At 38.0% G+C, this 8,921-nt stretch overlaps 1 protein-coding gene across 1 annotated transcript in view; it reads right to left on the bottom strand.

The window, feature by feature from the left end:
• The window catches only part of LOC117123917 (placenta-specific gene 8 protein-like), a 17,688-nt gene extending 15,738 nt beyond the window's left edge, over positions 1-1,950 (bottom strand). Inside the window, exon 1 of the mRNA XM_033269986.1 lies at positions 1,805-1,950. The gene's annotated coding sequence lies outside the window, so the exon portion shown is untranslated. The remainder of the gene's footprint in view (positions 1-1,804) is intronic.
• Between the last annotated feature and the right edge of the window lie 6,971 nt (positions 1,951-8,921).

Here is an 8,921-nt window from a genome sequence, read left to right as displayed (position 1 = left end):
ATAGTCTAGATTTCTAAATTCGATTCCTGTCAAATAACACCAGCTGTTAATCGATATAAACTGCAGTTCGCTAGCGTTTTTGTTACAATAAACCGAATGCTAAGTTCTCACGTGTAATTGATTAAGTATTCAGACTGTGCAGTTAGTTTTGCAATTGTTTTTAATGTGAAAATAACGTAAATTAGGATATTTAATTTTCAAATAGATGTACACCATTGCTGCAGATTTCCTTGTGCAGTTTCGAAGCTGCTAAAATCCGAACAACTTATTCAATTGTTTATGTGACAAATACATCCACACATCTGACGAATCCGGCATCGACTGCCAGCGAAAGCTCGTGCTGCCGTGCAGTATAAATCTCGCCTTAAAGGTAGTCAAGATAGTGCTGCCTCTTTATATAGACTAACCATCTCCTTGGACTAACATTTTAGTATCGCTGTATATTGTAAAAGACAGTAATTTTACTTTATAGGGCCAACACTTCCAAAGAAAGATTAACGTAGCCCTTTCTAAATTGTTGACGGATTTTGATGCGTTTCAATAACCCCCCACCCCCACCACTATGTTGACTGCAATTTGATTGGATCATGCCATGTCATCTGCTGGGATCTGTTCCGCTTCAGTAGGCCTAACAGTACGGACAGCCTTTGGTGCCTCAACCCCGAAATTACTGTACAGTTATGGAGTGTATGGGGAGGAGGTTTGTGCATTTTCTCTATGGTTTGTGGTACAGAAATAGACTAAAATACATCAAATTTAACGAAAGTTTGCTGATCATTCTTGAACTCCTCGAATAGATCATAAAAATCAATAGTGTAATATAAAATGTGTAGCTGGTAGGTGGTTTTATGTTGAATGTACAATATATAAGATTGTTAGGCATAATGAATACCCAACAATGACCGCCGTGGCGCCGGGAGGCCATGCGATGTAATAAAAGTGAGTAGATACGTACATTGTCATTGGTAGTAAGATATTTTCATTATGAATATTATCACCTGCCAGTGAAGCAGATCATGGGATGATAAAAGGTAAATATAATGTCAAAAAATGAAATTACGACAAAAAAGAAGGGATGGTCCACGGAAATTATCCGGTGTCCATGGCAGCCAACCTAAGCTGTGACGATCCAATGAGTAAATACAATAAGAAATGCGTACTGTATACTGAAGGCCTTTTTATATATAAATAAAAAGCGTCGCGTCGTCGAACAAATCGGAAGCTCCCAATTCAGCCATTGGAACCTCACTCTGCTGCAAATTCTGAAATGCACGTCTCTCGAACATGAAGATTAGGCGGAGTAATATTAACGCATTTAAAGAATTTTAAAAATTCATGATAAACTACCGTACAATGAGGTGATGTATCGGTCTTAAGTTAGATGTGAATATCTCTACAATACATGCATGTTAGTCTCCTTGACCGATTTTAAAAACACGCCATTGTGAATCGCCTTTAATTTACTTATAAAACTGTCTATTCTACAAAGTATAGACCTGGATTATCGAACAGATGTTACCAAACAAATTGCTGAATTGTCACGTAAATCATTCTCCCGACAATCGAAAGTATTTTAGTGCGTTAGTACACTATTCAGCATCATTGAATCTTCAGTCTATTTTAAATCCAAAGAGGAGGTACACAACAACCTCCGTGTTCAGTATTGACCAACTTTTACTTCAAGATATTTCGCCGCAGTTGCGAGGTTTTCATTGAAAATCATGAGTATATATTCTATATCATATTCATTCTATATCATTATTAAAGTTTAATGAAACATAAGAAATAGTAGCGAGTTGCTTACCTTGAATGTTTAAATTACAGCACAGTGTATGGAGAGAACGTACGGAGTAAGTTGGCGTAATAGTCCCAGTTTAACGAACACTGAAGCGACACACCCTGACGCAGCTTCAGGATATCGCTCAATGACTTTGAATATGCATGAGAGTTTTATTACGTAGAATAATAGCTTGCTCAGTGCTCTCTGTACTCAAAATCCCATCTGCTGTACACGGCGCTGTACTCTTTTCAAGGTTAAGCTAAAAAACCACTCGACGAAAATCATTTCCAAATTCATTTTGTTTAATTATTTATATGGAATTTGGAGGTTTTTTTTCAAGACATTCAAGGAAAACAGGTAATTAACATTAGGCCTCTACAATACATTGAATAAGGCCCTTCTCATCAGTTTTCTTCACAACCCAACCATACTCAATCATACACCACCCCTCAACTTCCCACTAACAGAGTTGTACACCCAGACCGTATCATCAAAAAACGTCTGGGGAGGAAGCAACGAAAAATCGATGTGGAGCGTCAGCAAATGCCTAGTAGTGGTGGCGCTAAGGGGTATAGAGTCCCCCTGTCAGGGAGCCCCCCCCCCCACTCGCCACTCGTTGGGGAAGTTAAGAGAGATTCGTCAGGGGATTAAACAAAAATAATATTAGGCCTATATTTTAATAATATATTTTAAAATGTGTAGGCCTATATCAAATGTTGGCCTATTGAATAGGCATATATAAATTAATTGTTTGGCGCCGATGAGATACAAAAAAAAAAACACCATCAAATGACATTTTGACTGGCTATTAATGACTTTTACTATTGACTTGGCAATACCAAACTCCTTCCTTAGATCAAAATGCCCTGCTCCTAACGGCTTATTAATTTCTAAAATTGTTCTCATTTGGGAGGGGACACCTTCCCCCCCCCAAACCCCGGGCTCGGGCCTGCCTTTCGGGGGGAGGGGGGTCGCCCTGCAATCGGGGAAATCCTTGCGCCGCCACTGATGCTTAATTTGATTGATAGAGGTTTGAGCTGGGTGTTCCAAACGACTGTACTGGGGGACATGAGCCTAAGCCTGTAGCTATTGATTTTGAATGAAGGCCTGTACTGTAATTACAGAAAGTAGACATAAAAATGGGTGAAAATTGGAAATACGGTATTCGTTTACTGAGCTCTCAGATACTAAAACATTAATGGCATTCAAGAATAAATTAAAAACGAAGCAGAAATTCAAAATAAAGTTACATGTAGGCCCACTGGTTGCATGTGGCCCGACAGTGTTTTTTTTTTGTTTTTGTTTTTGTTTTTGTTTTTTTTTTGTGGTCCGCGAAAATAAGTGTGCGGCCCGCCAAACATCTTTGGCTAGAAAACACATTGGTTTTATGGTCCGACACCGATCATCTGTAAAAAGTAATATTAAAACAGAGAATAAAGTGGTATAAAAGCAGTGCATGAATTTTGGAAGCACTGGAAACGTCAAAGTGCGGCCCTCGGTGTGGTGGTTACTCATTGTTTACTAGTAGTGTTTCTTTGGATTTTAGGTAAAAACGATAAAGGGGACCGGGAGGACAGGAGACGGTTATTTATAAGTTGGACACATTTTATGCTTATGGAGGGTCATCAGGAAGTATGAATGATCTCTTAAAACAACAGATATGAACCCAACTTATCGAAACCTGATTAGTTTACATATAGGCCTATGAGTTGTTTTCGTAATTCTTATTTTCGTATTCGAGGAAAACTAGACCCAGACGTACCGGTACAGAAGCAGAGCTTTTTGACTTTCTGGTATTGCAAAAGGAAAACAGTACAGTAATTTGCTAGGATAATAAATAGCTAATAATAATAATAATAATAATAATAATAATAATAATAATAATAATAATAATAATGATGATGATGATGATGATGATGATGATGATGATGATGATGATGATGATGATGATGATGATGATAATAATAATAATAATAAAGATATTAATTTGCGTCAGGAAAATATCATAGAAGTGATGTTTTGCCCTACCTGACGTGTTATAGTACAGACGCAAATTCATATCTTTCATAGCTAAGGGGTCGGATTCATCACTAGTCACCAAGCGCAAGTTTGGTCAGGCTAGATAGATGTAGGTTCGATTCCCACCCGAATCACAACAGAAAGTAATGGAAACACCATGGGTGAAATGGCATGTCTACCTACTGTATAAGCTTGTGATTAATTCGAAAAGCTCCAGCCGCCTGCCTATTTTTCTCTCACTGTTTACGACACAAATTTATCTGTATGATAATCGATCGGCCTATGAAAATAACTGAAATCATAGGCCTATTACAAAATTGTCCATTCACTGACTGAGTTTGGTAAACATAATATTTTTACATTTTGTAAACAAAACATGCAGGTCGTATGCTAAGTTTCTAATTTTCTTAAAACCATAATACATTAACATAAAAACGTCATATGAATGTTAGTGTGACTTATACTTGCTGGTATGATTTTAATTACAACGTCCTAGCTAAAATTGTTTATACATTGGACCCTTTTCTGTCCAGGCACTGCAGGGGAACGTTAATTTCTACCGATTTTGATTGTACAGGTACATGTGTTTGAATGACATGCCACTGTTGCTGTAGGCGTATGGAACAGTGCCTGGTAAAATCGATCACCTTTATCGGGCTAAGCCCTAGGATTGTTTTGTGCTACTACAGTTATAGGCCTACTATTTAGTGGCGGCGCCAGGGGAAAGTGGTGTCGGGGAGAAATTTCCACCGTCGGACAAATGGGCCCGCGTGTCTTCCACGCCAAGACAGATTAAAAACATCCAGATTTAAACAAAGTTACCGTGATTTCCAAAATACCTGTCGTCTAAAAGCTTAACTTTGCAACACCCTAAACCAGAATCATTCCCCGTGAAACCCCACCAGATTTTATTACGGTATCGGACTTGACCGAAACTTCAGGCTGGCTTTGGTTCGGACCCTCTGTCGGACTAGTTAGACCTGTCGGCAAATTTCTTGCTACCACTTTTTTGCTAATTAATACCACGGTACTTTGACGACGGTCAGTAGCGTCGATAGGGGTGGGACTAGTGCGGCAGGTGTTCAACCAAGATTGAAGAGGCCTGTCCCAGGCGAAATTGTTAAAAACATGTCATCCGTTTTGGACGACTAGGCCTACTAAAATCGTGTACATCAGACATCAAAAAGGCTGCTAAATGTCTGCGTAACCCAGTGGCCGGACCGTACGACCCGGCTTGACTTTAGCCCAGCAGAAGGACCCCTCCCCAGACCTCGCCATTATGGTTCGGAAAGTGCGCACCCCGGAGCTACTGCCTCGGTGGCCTAAACTGCTCTACTACAAAAAAAAATTGATACTATTCATATACCCATGTTATACATACTCTATCTATCATACCACGGTAGTTTGTATTATTTTACCTTTACCATCGCTATAATGTAATCGATGTAATTATGCAACTTCTCATACAATTCGTATGCTATTAACATAATAACGCATTTTAACGTCGTTTCGAAATATAATTTACGGTACATAATATACATTACGAGCATAGTGTAAACTGCATAAATTACAGCTAGGCCTATTCGGCTATAAAAGCGAATTCTAAAGGTTTATTTTCCCATAAACGTAGACATAAAAATAGGCCTACTGTTTTTTATTCGAAGTCAATATTATAGCGGAACGTATTTTTACGCAAAATTACAAAACGACATTCAGAAAAGTTTATTTTGTTGTTATAACTACAATTCGAACAGGATATAGCCTACTAAAAATCTTTTAAATTCGATTGACTGCGTATTTGCACGAGATCGATTTTGGCTCATCGACAAGTCTGTAAAATGGTTACCATTAAATGTTACATGCCTATTGTTATATTCACGACCCGGGTACAAAGAAAAGCGGTTTAGCGTGTTTGTCTGCGTGGGTTCACACTAGACGAGTTGACGTAAGAGCAGTCAAAATAGGCGTCTCTAGTGTAAAACACTTTTAGACTACTTTAGACGCACTGAATCAGTAAATTCCAGAATGGAGAGCCTTAAGCGTTTCATTTCAACAGAAATTTGGACTAGTGACAGTTCAATTTTCATCATAAGGCAACAGAAAATAATGGTAATGGTGAGATATAATGTGCATAAGTATAATGCTACATTTCGTTTCTAAGCGCTGAAAACCTCCACCAAAATCCCGGCCAAAATATTAAATTTAAGGAAGAATACAAACTACGCGTCTTAATCTGCCGTAATGATGGGTCTTTCCTATCATACTCATTCGACCTTATTTCTACCCCTCCTGTTGCAGTATTTACTTTTGGGGCCATAGGAGGTTGGCGCTTAGAATTACATGAGAAAAGATGAGATTTGAGCCGACTCGAGACTCGAAGACAGTCAAAGATGGAGTCACGCACGTCTTATCTGCAGTGGAGTAAGTTCTGAGGGGCCCTGTGTTCGAGAGTACCGTTGGGCCTTTGACGCATATAAATCCTTATAGGGTCTGTCCTAATACTAACCCCAGCCGAACATCTATTTGTGAAATTCAATATTAAAAGTTGCTTAGCACTGGAAACACAAATAATGTATAAATCAAATAGCTGGTAACACATGGAACAAGGTGTTACTGTCTATGAAGTTTCATAAGAAGCTTAAAGGTGTTCCGTTAATGGGGGTTCTACTGTGATTATAATCAAACTGTAGTGAACTGGAAGTTTGTGGGTCTATAATTATAGGCCTAAGCCTTTCAAAATTTCTAAGTTGTTGATTTCGGGACTTCTTTCCCTGGTCTCCTTCCAGTGTTTCTGACAATGACATCCCTTGGCCATGCCCACTTACGCTCTCGCGTAACATGATGTTACTGGTGACATCCCTTGGTCATACCCACTTACCTTCCCTCCCCACCCACCCCACAACCCCGTCGCTGACATCAGATCGCTCTCGGGCAAACGCTGAAGCCACCCTTAAAATATTATCTAAATTCCAGATACAGATTCTTAAAAAATTAAAAATATATTTTAATACACAACATTAGGGCTATGCTTTAGCCAGGCGTATTAGGCACTGCCGTTTTATCAGGAAGATAAGAAGGTCTTAAAGTCAGGGTCCGGAGGAAAAAAATGTTTGATATTTTGCATAACTGATTTTTCAAAAACACAGAAAGCATATTTGACGAAAAACTCGAGAACAGATAATGAGATACAGATTTTTAAATAATTAAAAACTGGGAGAACAACATGAAAAATGGGGCGGTTACGCCCCTGCCCCCCCCCCCCTGTTTTAAAATATTCACAAAATCTGTATCTCATTAACCGTTCCCGAGATTGATGCTTAGAAAAATCAGTTGTACAACATATTAACACTTGTTTTGCCTACGGAGCCTGCTTTAATAAAAGCGAAAGGAAGACTGAAGGACAAAGAATTCATAACCACCAATTCAAAACCCAAGGAAATACCAACAATTAGATGATCGGCAACCTTGGTACCGCCAGGTACCATCCGCTACTGTCACGCTCCCAATATGGGTCGTGACCTAAAAGTGGGTCGCCAACAAAAAAAGCAACTCAATTCATGTGCTCATTTACAGTTTATGTAAAGTTTATATGATGATTTGAAAACAGTATTTTAGGTGGAGCCTCATTGGAACAATAATTTATTATTTGCCCATAATGAATATCCTGAAATTCGTATGACGACAAATATTTTTCTGTTATCGTTTACCTCAACATAATTGTGTAAATCTAATCTTTTCGCTGTTTAAAAGCCATTTAAGGAAATAAACTTAAAACAGAAATGCTGTCATGTAACCTAATAGAATTATCCACAAAATGTGTTTTGTAATTGTAAAATTGTATTGTAAATATAAGCACTAATATATCGAAAAAGTCACTCTCCCTGTGTATTTTGGTTGATACAATTATAGTACCCACAGGGTTAAAATTAAGCCTAGCAAAAACATTAAGTTAATGCTATTTTCGTCTCAAATATTATAAGTTGTCTCGTTTTCCAGTGGCGGATTCAAGGGGAGGGAGTCTATTTTTTTTTTAAGTAGAGAAAAACGAGAATTCTATGCAAATTTAAATTTGCCATTTCCAACCACCTGCTGAGATCGCAAATGTCCCTCTTAAAATACAAAATTTCCGATTACAGTACCATAATATTTATTACATTAGGGGTAGAGAGAAGAAAGAAGCACTGCTTACGAGGAATTTTCTGAAAAAGTGAATCAGTACACTAGTCCTACAATTTTCATTCTTTAAGATTCAAAAGTACGGCTCATGAAAAAAGCGGGGCTGTAGTACCTACCACATCCGTTCATTCTGATCCTTTTGACTGACATGTCAAAAGTCACTTTGCAGGAGGACGTCATGAATTACAATTTGTATTCCAGTAATACTGTTCTTAAGCGCGTACTCAATCAATCAATTTGTGCCGTTGTAAGAGTGGCACACGTTGGACAATACCGTACCCAACGGTGCATCCAAATAATTTACAAGAAAAGAAATAAACTTAAACTATAAGTCAATTAAACTAAAATGTATATACAAAGTAAAATGTTTTGGATATATAAAAAAAAACGAAAGATAAAAAAGGGATAAGTCGATCATAACATGGCATGTATGTGGTAGTCTATTACTGTCGAACTTTTCTGTGTACAGAAATAATTCTGTGTTAACAGAAATAATTATGTAGGCCCCTACTAAATAATAGACCTTTCCGGAGTGTCAATCAAACTTAACAACTGACTAATCAGAACAGCGCTAGGAATACGCGCGCGTCTCACAAACACACGTGTTTTCCCACTAACGCACGTGTTCGCGTATGTTTTAACACTGTCGCCTTGTGGGACCTTAGCAACTATATCCAAGGGGCGGGGCTTAGCGGAAAGGTCTATTATTACTTTCTAATTACTCTGCAGTACTGAGATAGTTGGCTTGATCTCTTTAATGGAAAAGCATTATTTTTATATTTTTTTTTAAAGAACTAGCAAAATTTTGCCCAGACTCAGTATTCTTATTTGTTTTACAAAAATTTCAGGCCCAAATTTTTTTACAAACTTTTCAAATATTGAAAATTATTATTGTACAGCATGCAGATTAAAAAATGTGTTGTCATACAAAAACGTGTAGTTTGTC

Source organism: Anneissia japonica, unplaced genomic scaffold, assembly GCF_011630105.1.
Source record: "Anneissia japonica isolate Jap-2015-1 unplaced genomic scaffold, ASM1163010v1 scaffold287736_len1891122_cov214, whole genome shotgun sequence".
NCBI classification, from domain to species: Eukaryota; Metazoa; Echinodermata; class Crinoidea; order Comatulida; family Comatulidae; genus Anneissia; species Anneissia japonica.
Note: the sequence above shows the minus strand (reverse complement) of the source record. Positions and strands in the feature narration are given on the sequence as shown.